The 13,867-nt window shown below is 41.1% G+C and overlaps 1 long non-coding RNA gene across 1 annotated transcript; it reads right to left on the reverse strand.

Moving 5' to 3' along the window:
- Nucleotides 1-6,005: 6,005 nt before the first annotated feature.
- Nucleotides 6,006-9,123, reverse strand: LOC108539533 (uncharacterized). Its single transcript, XR_001888415.1, has 3 exons — nt 8,999-9,123; nt 7,069-7,193; nt 6,006-6,247 (listed from the first exon to the last, which is right to left on the reverse strand). It is a non-coding gene; the product is annotated as an uncharacterized LOC108539533 (long non-coding RNA).
- Nucleotides 9,124-13,867: the final 4,744 nt, after the last annotated feature.

Here is a 13,867-nt window from a genome sequence, read left to right on the forward strand (position 1 = left end):
TGGCTATACTTGTGTTTTCTTAAATACCCATGCAACAATGTTCTCACACTTTGTGGTAAATATGTGATCTTTCTTTGGTGCCTGCTTGATTATGTGCTATGGCTCTTACCCATTACTCTCCTGCAGTTGATCTTCTGTCTTGCTTCTCTTATGCCAAAACTCCATCCAATGTGCATCTTCATAACATCATGTATACCCATTGTAGCAATACCTACTTTTATCCATTGATAAAACTTGCTGATATATAGCGACAAGAACCTGTAAGTTAGGCTGAAAAGATTGGATCAACCTCAATTCTAATTCCCCTGTCTCTATAGTCCCATTTGAAGAAAATTTTTGTCACGGGCAGGGAACTTACACATATCCAGAGGGAATTTATCCTTTCTTAGATGTCTACTTAGCCTTCGGAGGTAAGGAAAACAGGAGAGGTAAAGCTGGTGTTATAATAGGTATCCTAATAAAGACTTTCCTTATTCATGCTAATTCATCTCAGAATGTGAACACTAAGTTGGCATGCTGTATTATTATAGGTGGCAGCAATTTTAGGGGAGTTCTCCGCAGCCTTATCTTTTATTAGTGCTTATACCAAAGTCCCATAGAAGTGAATATGTAAATCATTCATTATAACTCTCAACTTTTTTTTCCGAGTCACACTAAAATTGTATACAACTGAGGTCAAGCAATATATTGTCATAATTCTGTCACTTCATTCATTCTGTTTATTCATCATTTGACATTCAAGATGTATTAATTGTCTACCTAGCCCTTGGCATTCATTCATTGTGCCAGTGCAGGAGATATAAATGTAAATAAAAACACAACTCCTGACTTCAGGGAATTTAGATTGGTGATAGATGCAAGGAGGAACCCAACACTTTTACAGCATGCCCATTGCTAAAACCATAGAAGATATAAGGTACAAATGGAAGAAAATGCCTAGGCCTGTGGGAAGATTCCATTAGCTCTTCAAAGAGTGGATGAGTGCCTGAGTTGAGACTTTTGCCACAGTTAGTGGATTGGGAGTGGTAGATGGGAGGGCATTCCAAGCACAATCAATATTCATGTGTGAAGTTTTTCGTACAGGCAGGTGGGAGCTACTTCTGAGGCTCTAGAATGCTATTTCCTCTACTTGGAACACTCAATCCCACCCCACCCCATGCCTTAATGTGGCTGATTCTATTTTATTTCTCAGGTTACTTTCTCCAGTAGTTCTTCCATGACATACAAAGTCTGGTTTCTGTGCTTTTTTTTTTTAATGTGCTTTCTTAGTGTCCTGAACTTCTAACAATGTCCAAATAAATTCAAATTTCAAATGCTAATTTTACCCATAAATTCTAAATTCCTTGAGGATGGGACTAGAAGACCATTTTTGTTCACAGTTCCTGCCCTGCTACCTGGCATAGCCTGTGGTAAATAATAAGCTTTCAGTATTTATTACAAAAAAATGAATGAATAAATGAACACATGGAGTCAGTTCATGTAAATTGAAAGATAATTTCCCCCCAAAGCTGACCAAAGTCCTTTTAGAATGCTATCAGCCAGTGCTTTTTATTTTTTATAGCCCCCCTTTCTCATAAAACTTTGTGATATTCTCCAAAGGACATTTACAAGTATTTTTCTAATTTTGCAGAGGCTGGCAAATGGAGACTTTCCCCCTCATTGGGCATTATCAAAATGATAGTTGGAAAATATACAAAACAATGAATACCTGGTGGCAAATGTATGGGAGTGGGCAGGTTCATCAGCTGAGAGATTACAGCACATTAGGCGGGATGAATGGAAGCACGTTCACAGAGGAAACAGTGGGGGAAGCGGTCCAGGCTTGAGCATTTGCTGGGTGAGGCTGCAGTGCAGGTAGGGTTGGCATGCTGATTAAAACCTGGACTCACTTACAGCTTGGTGTTGGTAAGGAGGGCAGAAGGAGAAAGAGTAATTGCAAACAGGTGAGTTAATCTATGATTCATCTGTGGAAGGCTTTGTTGGTTGCATCCACTTTCTCCTGTCCCGTCCTGTTCACAGAATGACTGGCAAACTCCCTAGGAAAACATCTAGATGTTCTTCTCTAAAGATGAATTTCCTGGAGTAACCAAGGCTTCTTAATTGGGACTATTGGCCCAGAGTAGTCTTTCTTTTCCTGGTCCCTGGGGAGCTTGCAGTCTGCGGTTGCTGACACTCCCATTCTGATTCCATGTAACCTACAGTGAAACTGCTAGTGGATAAGCCACTCTTGTACAAAGACACCAGTTCTCCCACCAAGAAAGAGGCCTGCTGGGAGTATTAGGCCTACAAACCCACAGTAGATAAACTCAACTCATCTACTCAGAATAATCAACCTACATCTCAATTCTTTAATACACATAAACAAGGATATCCAGAACTAAAGGAAACAACATCACGGATAAGAGTGGCCAAGATCACTGGGAACAAGTATTCAAAATAAAACTGGCTTCAAAAGTGCAAAATAAAACTAATTTTTAAAAAGAATGGCCAAGATAACAAAGAATAGCTGATCTTAGACAAAAGTGACTCTCTTGTAATCCCAGCACTTTGGGAGACAGAGGTGGGCAGACTGCTTAAGGCCAGGAGTTTGAGACCCGCCTGGGCAACATGACCAAACTCTTTCTCTAAGAAAAATACAAAAATTACCTGGGCATGGTGGTGTGTGCCTGTGGTTCCAGCAACTTGGGAGGCTGAGGCATGAGAATCACTTGAACCAGGGAAGCAGAGGTTGCAGTGAACTGAGATGGGTGAGCTGAGATGGCGTCACTGAACTCCTGTGCTCTAGCTTGGGTGATTGAGAGAGACTCTGTCTCAAAGAAGAAAAAAAGAAAAAGGAAAAGATGTAATCACTTATGAACAAAAGAGATAAGTATACTCTGGGCAAGGAACAATTGGAGAACATGACTGAGCTCACAAAAATAAAAATATATGTAATTACTACAGCAAAGACTGCTAATGGTCACCAATTGAACACAAAATTTGTGTTCCTCCTTCCCAAGCATATAGTTATTATGGGGAAGCAGTTGTTAACCAGGAACTACATTTTACTGCCCCCTACTCCTCCCTATTGCATCCAGTGGGACCAAATGACTATTTTCACCAGAGGAATGTGAGCAGAAGAGACATGCGACATTTGCATGTCAAGGCTGTTGAGAATAAGATTTTCATTGTCTTCTGGCAAGGGGATATGAGGCCTTGGAGGAAGGCAGAGTCAGGAGGTAGAAAGAGTCCAAATCTCTGATTCTTCTGATGGGGAGGAGCTGCCTGCTAAACAGAGGAACCTGTGTTTGCTAGCATGAAGTTAGTGATTATTATGATGAGCCTCTGACATTTGGGGGTTTATTACAGCAGCAGGTAGTGTTGCCCTAACTCATGTAACTGTTAATATTTAATTTTTTAAAAAATTAGTAGAATGATAGGAAGATGAGTTGAAAACATTTTCTAGAATCTAGAACAATTAGGGAGATAAACAGAAAACTAGGGAATGCATAGATGACATAAGGAATTGATCCGGAAGCTCTGAATGCTAAAAAAGATTTCAGAAAGAGACAATACAGAAAATTGAGGAGAGAAAACTATCAAAGATGGAATAGAAAAAATTCTCCAGGGCTAAAGGTTCAATTTGCAGATTGAAAGGGATCAATGAAGTCTGAATAGGGTAAAACAATGATAAATCCCAATTTAGAAAGTCAAAACTGCAGAAGATTAAGGTTAAAAAGAAGATCCTAAAAGTCAATGCAAGAAAAAGTAAGTGATACATAAGCAAAAAGAATTAAGCTGGCTTTGAATTTCTCAGCCGTATCACTGGGTGCCAACAGGCAATGGAGAAATGACTTCAGTATTTTGAGGAAGAACATTTGTAACCTAGATTTTCAATTTAGACCTAGCTAACTGTTAATCAATGGTGAGAGTAAAACAGGAATATGTGTAGACATTCAAGAACTTAGAAAATTTGCTCGATGTAGCCTTCCTAAGTTATCTACTCCAGCAAACTGAAAGAGCAAACTCAAGGAAAGGGCTGATGTGGGATCCAAGAAACAATGGGTGGTGTGAACTAAGAGAATCACAGAGATTCTAAAGATCTGAACCCTGGTCTTCTTACTGGGTGAGTGTATCAATGTGCCTATTGTTGAAATTAATTTAATCAGAATTTTCCATCTTACATTTCTCAAAGTATTCAATTCTATACAGAGGATTTCGCTAAAAATTATAAATCATTGTACTAGGTTAGGTCTGAGCCACTTCCTACTTCCTTCACTCCTACCTCCTGTGCTCTTTCCTACCTCAGAGTGGCTAGTTTTCAGCCATTTGGGCCACTCTTTCTGGGATTTGGGGCCAGATTTTTTTTTAACCTTGTCTTATTTGTAAGCCTTAATTTGGTAGCCCTGTTTCCTGGGCTCAAATATCAGTCCCAAAGCCCTTAACATTTCTCCCATGAAGCTTAGGAATCTTCATGCAAAAAGTGTCAGTGGTCTAAGTCATTTTCCGAGCTTCCTGATGTAGGTATACAGGTTAGGCTCCTAAACTGACCCCTGCTCTGTGTTTTCCAGAACTTGCAAAACGCTGGTGCCTCATTGCTCCAGCATAAAAATGGGTCTATAGATAATGCTTCCCTCCATTCTCTTCACTTGGAGAGTCATATAATACAGTCGTATATTAAGAGTTCTGAGGACCCTGGCAGAAAACAAACAAACAAACCTGATTAACATTGTTTAACCCAGCGTCTCCTAAACATAATTGACCAGAGAATCTCCTCTTCTCCTTTTTATTTTTCTATTGTAGGGGAGAAGTAATATATTTATTTACCTTACCCATTTAGGTTCATGGCTGAGACCACTATAATAAAAGACAAATTAACAAGAGAAAAGCATATAAATATATTTAAGTTTTACCTAACATGAGAGCCTTCAGAAATGAAGACCCAAAGAAACAGAAAAGATTGTATTTTTATGAACAGTGGTGGCAGAAGTATGATGGGAGGAGAAAGGAATATTACCTAATGGTAATAAATTGGGGGAAACTTAGCAAGGCCTGTTTGTTCAGATTCTTTTAAAAAAAAATCCAAAAGAGACAGGGTATTGCTTTGTCACCCAGGCTGGTGTGCAGTGGTTCAAACATGGCTAAATGCAGTATTGACCTCCTGGGCTCAAGAGATCCTTCTGCCTCAGCCTCCCAAATATCTGTAATTACAGGCATGTACCACCATGCCTGGTTAGCTTTTTAATATTTTTGTAGAGATGGAGTCTTGCCACGTTGCCTAGGCTGATCTTAAACTCCCGAGCTCATATCATTCTCCCACCTTGGCCTCCCAAAGTACTGAGATGACAGGTTTGAGCCACTGCACATGGCCTTGTTCATGTTTTTCTCTGTGTCCCTGTGTCTTCATTCCTTTTCTCTGGGTATAAGGACTCCTCTGGAATGAGGGTCTTATGCCCTACTTTAGAGAAAAGTCAGAGAATTATTTTATGGCCCACTTCAGGGGAGAATGGCAAAGGTCATAGAGACCTTCCTGCTTCTGCTCTTTATTAAGTGCCAAGTTGCCATGTTTTGGAGTAGCATATTCTGAACTGCATGACTATAACATCCTTTAACATTCTAAGAAGTTAGGTTTTCTTAGAACACATTTTCACAAATGCTATTCTAGCAACAAAGCCCATCTACAGAGTGACGTGTGTACCCATTGCATGTTTTATCTGTGGCAAAATTTTAGATTGCAAGCCCCTACCTATGTTGGTTAATTCTGCTTCACATGGAAGAGACAGCCACTGGGCCAACCCTGAACCAAGATCCCTGTCACCAAGATCCACTGCTCCTGCTATGGTCAGGCAAAGAGAAGGCTAAGAATCTACTCCGTGAACTCAGAGAAGTCTGGGTCGGGGTGTTTTGAGCACTGTATCTGAAGAGGTATAAAGATGATATAAAATTATGTCAAACCACTGGAAACAAATAGAGTGAAATTACATAATGTGCCAAGGGAGCAAGAACAAATGGGGTGACCAGAACCATATGTATGCAGCAGCTTAATAAATATTTTTGATGGTGACATGATGATGATTAAACATAGAGAAGCTCAGATGCCCAGGATCCCAAGAGGGTAGAATGGGACTCTGACACTGAGATCACCGACTGTGAGCTTGCTCTTGTTGTGGAATGAGTTCTTGCTCCCTGCCTTTTGGCAGCTCTTGCATCAGCCGTGCTTCCTCTCCCTGTGGTCGCAGAAGAGGCAGGAGGGCAATGTGCAGAACATCTGCTTAATGGAAGAAATGGGATGCTCTGATTTTGCCCATTATTTTGAAGATGAATTTTAAAAGGGAAGTTAAATTAATTAAATGCAATCAGACTTGCTGCTTTCCTTACAGATCAGGTATTTACTTTTGTAAGTCACTGGGCCCTGAATATTTACAGCCTGCCTTTTCTATTCATGTGTACATGAAAGGCAGTATGCATGGTGGTTCGAAGTGATTGTGGAGTCAGAGAGACTTGTGTTTGAATCCAGCTCTGCCAGTTACTTGCTGTAATTGAACTAGTAATTGACTAGCCAAGTCCCTTTTTTAAGTCTCAGTGTACTTGGTTATAAAATGGAGCTAACATCCTCCTCATAGTACTAATATGAGGAGTACATTAAAATACTGCATACAAAGTACTTAGTACACTTCCAGTCTCACAGTCAGTACTCAATACATAGTAGCTTTCATTAATCGTTCATATGCTATCTCCCTACTAAACTGTCCCTTGAGGGTGTAGACTCCATGTACTTAATCTTTGTATCCTAAGGCATGGAGCCTTGAACACAGTATACAGCAATTAATTATTAATTGGTAACCTAAGATTATGCCACCATAGCTTAAGGGAAAATATGGGCACTTATCCATTTAACCTGGAAAATTTGGTCTCCCAAATGAAATTTTGTTATGGTTTAATTTGGTTATGCCCTAATTAACATCTAAATAATGGCCACATCTATTATTCCTGAAGACTAGTATTGGCATGTTTGCTCCCTATTGCATACAAACAGATCCATTTCTTTGCTTTAGTAATCTAGAATCTGCTTTCCCATCCTTTGCCTACATATCTCGTGGGGTGCAGATGAGAATCAAGTCTTCCTCAAGTGGGCAGAGTGCTTCAGGTTGACCACCATATTTACTGAACTGCTGGACCACTTGCTCCTCACCTCTCTGTCAATGCTATGCTGGCTGGAATGCAGCAATGACGAGCTCAAAAGTCAGGTCATCACCCGGACAGTCGCATGCATTCACAAAACAGACAACACATAGGAAAACACATCTGGATGACAGATCGCATTTTTCACTGCCCAGCTGGACTTCTGCATGTCACATAAAAAGGGGCCTTGAGGACTTGCAAAACCACAATCTATGCTGTTGCCGATATGCTCAGCCCACAGGGGTGTGGCAGGGGAGGCGAGTGGCAGGAACCAAGCCTTCTTGGGAGCGCCATGGGTTCTTCTGCCTGCCAATCACAACGGCGATGTGACAGGAGCCACCCCCACCCAGCAAGGCTTAATGGCCGCATGCTGACTTAAAAATATAGTCCCAGGGAAGGCATTAACATTCTGAGCTCAGCTGTGTCATCTTGGTTGCCATAGCAATGCTGAGAAATATATTTTGTGTCCAATGGTTATTTCTCCACACTAATGAAATGGACATTTTTCTTCAGTGAATTGAATCAAAACTAATTGAGTAGTAATCAGCACAGACCCTGAAGTTCAGGGGAATGTAGTCTGACTAGCACTTTGTGGAAATGCAGAAGCCATTAACTATCTTCAAATGAGATTTTTTTTTTAATTAGTGGAATCTTAGCAACCTATTGCGGGCTGGTGTGTGTTATCACACAAAAAACTCGTCATTTGTTTAGTGCTGGGAGGGGAAATTTATTTTCAATTAATTCAAGTGCTGATAACATTCTGTGGCTTGTTGCGTCCTCTCCTCCAATAAATATCCCAAACAGATGCGTGCTCCACGATGGACTTTAAAATATATATATATATATATATATGTGTGTGTGTGTGTGTGTGTGTATACATATATATAAATATATATATACTGTATGTAATTCATAATTTGGATTATCAGATGTTTTCAGAAAACAGCGTTTTTTGCTGAGACCAACTGTTCCTGAAGCTCATTGAGCAATGGAGATGAAAAAGTTATTTTTAAAAAGTATATCTTATTGTTTAATCTGTTCAACGTCAAATATCACTGTGATGGAAGAAACTACATAGAGATGGCTGGAAGCCATACGGAGTCATCATTTTTGTCCTTAGTATATCTACAAATTCATCCTTGATTAATCTTACAGTTCTTTTTGCTTTCATTTGGATCATGAGTATAAACAAAATACAAGTACAAACTGGTTCCCTAAGTGTTAGCACTCCCCTTCTGAGAACATAATATTGAGTATTGTTATAAGTAGATCTTCATCTCCTTTGAATATGAGCCTAACTCACAGCAAGGAGACATTTGGTTACATGCAAATATGAGTGAGTTCCTTTGCTACACTGTGATAGACTGGAAAGTTTCCTCTGAATCTTTTAAGACATCTGGCTTGTCAGGTGTGGTTCAATAGCGAGTTGGGGGTGGCTAAATGAGTTCCTAATTTCAGATGTCCTGCTTCTCTTATTTATGGAGTCCGCTGAGATGCTTCTGAGCTCTCTTTGCCCTCTGACTCTGTTGTGTCACCAGGCCTTGGGAAAATAAGAGTGTCCATTCTTCCTCCCCTCTGCTCTCCAGCATGGGGCTGGATCTGCAGGGGGCAGGTTCCTGAGCCTGGCATGAGCAGCCTCAGTAAGGCTGTATGTGATCTTAGGGACGAGAGCACAACCAGGTTAAGGCAGGTGGGGTTTGAGAAAACCGCACCCCGGTATTTGGCAAATGAATAAACAGATGAATCATTTTCCTGGGACTCAGAGTCTAAAGCTTCCAACCAGCACTAAATTCACATTAAAAATTGATTGTGCCATAATTTTTAAGTACAGCCAGACTTGATGGCACATGTTAGCATTTCCTTGAGGTGAGATAAAACTGTGTGGAGTCAGTCTCTCAGCTGATTGGCAGGATGAGGTGGGGAGGAGGAGGTCAACAGGGAGAGGCAGCAGTCACTCCTCTTCTCCGCAGACACCTTCCTTCTTTATAGCCCTTGGGTTTCAATGTGGGAGAAGACACAGTCTTCTGTCACCATGGCAACATAAGTGCGTCACAGTGGGATTAGGGGGTTGAAAGGCAAGAAACACCAAGCTTGGAGGAGTTGGGGCAATCGAGAGAGGATGGACTTTTGCTAGAAATCAACACAATAAGGTGGCAGGGCAATAGAAGAGAGTGGATTTATGGTTTATGACATTCCTAAAATATCTTTATTTAATAATGAAAACTTCATTATCCGGGCCCGGGTTGAAGTGTTGCTGTGGGCCCTCTGAGGATCCCAGCAAAGATCTTTCATCTTGACAGAAGTTCTAAATTACAACATTAGTGTTCTAACCGAGAGGCTGTTATTGCCTATTTGGTCTTTCCAGGGAAATGAGACACACATTGCTGGAAAGTGGGTTATTGAAATCTAGTAGCTTGGAATATTAAAAATGGGGGCTGAGTTGGGGGGAGGTCTCTTTCCCCATGAGCTAGGGATAAATTAAGTGATAAACGTGGGATGTTTACTAAAGCTTCATTATTTTTCAGGAAAAAAAACTGTAATTCATCTTTATTACGGCCAAAGCCATTATTATGTTTCACACCATTAAGAAACAAACGTAAGGAGATCCCTAAAGCTAATTTTCAGACCAACTATATGAACCTATTATGCCTTTATTTTCATCCCAGGTACCTCTGCCTCTTTCTCAGTTATGCAGGCTGACCTCCAAAAAAAAGTGTTTGGTCTTCAGATGTTTCAAAGACAATTAGGTCTAACTGGCTCCTGGTGTTTGACTAATGATCAGAACAGATAGCTCTCCAGATCACAGTTCAATTTCTACTCCTTCTGGCAGGGCAAGAAAATGGCCTACCTGGGCTGGTAGAATCAGACGAAGACCAAGTGAGCAGAGGGCTTTGCAATCTTTTCTTCCCTTTGCTCTCTCAATTCTTCCTCCTTATCTTCCCACCTCTCACTAATGCAAACACATCCACTTTCATTTTCTGTTGGCTGTCTCTAAGGCCGGTCTCACAAAAGGGAAGGCAGTTGCCTAAGTGGTTTAATAACAACAATTAAAAAGTAGTTTTAATATGTGCTAGACACTTTGTTAAATGCTTTCTTTGAATTATCTCGTTTAAGCTTTACACCCATTTTATGAGGTCGGTACTACTATAAATCCCACTTTCAGTTGAGGAAGCTGGAGTCAGAGAGATTAAGCAACTGGACCAAGACAACACAGTTAACACATTGCTGCACTGGGTATTGAACTCAAGCCTTTTTATTCAAAAGCCCAGACATACTGCTCTTAATCTCTCTACTGTATTGTCTCCCATATATTACCATATATTGTAGTGCTAGAAGTTTCCTCCTGCCCAATTACCCTGTATCCCCACCCTAATCCCATCAACGCTACCTTTAAGATGAACTCAATAGCAGCCATTCCTCTGCCTTAAGAAGGAGGTTGGTGACCCCTGGTAAAATGGAAATGTATTCTCTGGGGATGGAGTAACAAGTTTGCTGCCTAACCTTGGTCAATGATGACACACCACCTGTTGAGTGTGGCTGGTATTGCACAACAGTTTAGTTCTGCTAGAAATACTAAATGAGATAGTGTTTAAAATGCCATTTTAAGTTATAGTACCACATATCCTTACATGTAAGTTATTATTATAATTATCTGGAATGATTTTTGCCAGTCAATATGTAACTATAGATAACTTTATTAATTAGCAGATAGCAGGGTCCTAAGTGATTACAAAATGGGTCAGTTCAGTGTTCCTGCAGAAAGAGATCATGAAGGGTCCTCAGTCTGGGGCACAGCTTGGGAGAGCAGGCCAGAGAGAATGACTTCAGAAGACATCCTGGCAAGCAGAGAAATGGGCACTAGAAGTGTGTGTGTGTGTGCATGCACGCACATGTGTACTCCTGCACAGGATAGGCATGGAATGTGGACAGGAAGGGGATAGAGGGTAAGGAGAAGAAAGGTGGTGGCCTCTGACAGCAGAAAAAGGCAACACTGAGAGCAAAACTTTCCTTCTTTATTTAGGAGAGGCCCTAGATATCTGATCTAGTGGTTTCCAAAACTGACCAAGGTTCAGAAGGAAGACTTAAGAATCTTGCCATGTGCTACTCAAGACCGATTTAGTAGATCAAAGTTAGGCCATATACTTGCTACTCAATCCCCAGGGAATGCATTTCCATTTTACAAGGAGTCTCCAATGCATGGATAGAACCCAGGCATTTACACTTTTAAAACATCTTTCTAGGTGACATCCACTGAGTGCTCAGCCCTTGGACCCATGTAGATGCTTTGACTGCACTACTCTTCTATTCCATACACCTTGCCCTCCTTCTTCCTTATCAAACTGCCCCTGCTTAACTCCTGCACATCCCACAGTTCTCAGAGCAAACATCCCTTTCCAGAGATGCCTTTCTTGACCTTGTCTAGGTCAAGCTCCTTCATTATGCACTCTAGAGAGACAAGTTCTTTTCCCTTTGAACACTTGTCTCAATTTATAATTACACAGTTAGAGAGTGAAACTCCATGAATATAAAACAGGGATAACGTTTGTTTCCTGAAACTCCAATCTCTTTCCAGCACCGAGAAAAAATCAGAATATGGTTGGTGATTAACAATGTACATAATTTTTATCCTTTGTCTTAACCTGGGTTTTCTGGACATTAGGCTTTCACCATGCCAGCTCTTTGCTCTCTTTTCAAACTATATCAAGTTAAAAAGCCTCTACCCATCAGCCCAAACTCTCCATCATCAGACCCACACTCCCTATTCAACTTGATTTCCAAGAATTTCCTCCTTAATTAGCTGGCTTCTTTGTTGTCCCATGGAGTAAGCTTTTGCTTACTCCAAACTCTATGTCATTTTCAAATTTGTTTTTTATTTTTTGAGATGGAGTCTTGCTCTGTTGCCCAGGCTGCAGCAGTGGCGTGATTTCGGTTCACTGCAACCTCTGCCTCCCAGGTTCAAGTGATTCTCCTGCCTCAGCTTTCTGAGTAGCTGGAACTACAGGTGCCTGCCACCATTCCCAAATAATTTTTATATTTTCAGAAGAGATGGAGTTTTGCTACATTAGCCAGGCTGGTCTTGAATTCCTGACCTCAAGTGATCTGCCTGCTTCGGCCTCCCAAAGTGCTGGGATTACAGGCGTGAGCCACCATGCTCAGCTTCCACGTCCTTTTAATGTGCCATTTTCCTCCCTTAGAATGCAACAGACTTTTTCCTTACCACCTATATAAATCCTTTACATTCTTCAAGATCCAACTCAAGTTCAAAGAGCATCATAAAGCCTTCTGTTTTGGATTGAATTTTATCCCCCCAAGAGATGTTGAAGTCCTGACCCCCAATACCTATGAACGTGACTATATTTGGAAATAGGGTATTTGTAGATGATCAAGTTAAGACAAGATCCTTAGGGCAGATGAGTTGAGCTGGCCCAATATTCCCGGTTCCAGACTAGTGCCATTTGTAACAGGCATGCCGGGTTTTAGTCAGCCAAGCGGTATCTGAATTTCAACCCTGAAATTTTCTTGGTTCTAATCCCTGAAAAGATCTTAAGGAATATTAATAAGCTCCTGGCAGGCTTTCTAAGGCCTGACTTCTTAGAGCTGGAGACCTCATAAGTCTACCAAGAGCTTTTGCATCAGGAGACCTGGCCAAGGAATGTGTCTGTATCTGGGGATTGTCTCTTTTCTTAATGGCCATGTCAGTAGAGTCAACCAAGAGAGTTGGGAAGTGAAGCAAAGAAAAACCAATAATATATCTATCTACATATCTTTAAATTTCTAAATTATTATTTTAATTAATTAATTTTGAGATAAAGTCTCTCTCTGTCACTCAGGCTGTAGTGCAGTGGCACAATCATAGCTCACTGCAGCCTCCAACTCCTGGGCTAAGAGATCTTCCTGCCTCAGCCTCCTGAGTAGCTGGGGCTACAGACATGCACCACCATGCCAGGCTAATTTAAAAAACAAAAAAACAAACAAAACAAAACAAAAAAACATTTTTAGGGATGGGGTCTTGCTATGTTGCCAAGTCTGGTCTTGAACTCCTGGGCTCAAGGATACCCCTGCCTCAGCCTCCTGAGTAACTGAGATTACAGATGTGACCCACTGCACCTATCTTCTATAATATATTTTAAGACTGCTTTCTGAAAGTAGTCTTAACTACTCACGTACCAGGGACTAGGCTTGTCATCAGAATATGCAGGTGATTAGTCAGGGCCTTGCAGCTACTGTTATTTTGCTAACATCTTCCCAGGCTGGTTCACACAACTGCCTCCTTCTGGTGACAGTGTCTGACCTAGCAGCAGGCCTAAAGAACCAGACCAATTGGACCACTGTCGCTATTTAATAAGGCCTGAGTGAATCCTATGTTGATGTCACTTCTAGACCAGTAGTCTCTGCAAAGTGGGAGCTGCCTTGGCTCCTTTCATTTCAGCTCAGGCCCTCCTGTGCACCTCATGTGTGTCTCTCCAATTTTCTACAAGAAAACCTTTTCCTTTTCTTTTTTTCCAATTATTTATCCTGATCTCTAGTTCTCCATCCTGAAGACCATGTAATGTGAGCTACAAGCTGTCTGCAGAGGTGAGCATTTGACCCTGGCCAGCTCAAGACATTCAGCAAGGTGTGATTGTCCAGTCTTGAGGCTGTTTGTTGGGAGAAGCACTACATAGGCTATTGCCAGTGCCAAGGAGAACAATCCTAATGAGACTGA

Source organism: Rhinopithecus bieti, unplaced genomic scaffold (genome assembly GCF_001698545.2).
Source record: "Rhinopithecus bieti isolate Rb0 unplaced genomic scaffold, ASM169854v2 scaffold_15813, whole genome shotgun sequence".
NCBI lineage: Eukaryota > Metazoa > Chordata > Mammalia > Primates > Cercopithecidae > Rhinopithecus > Rhinopithecus bieti.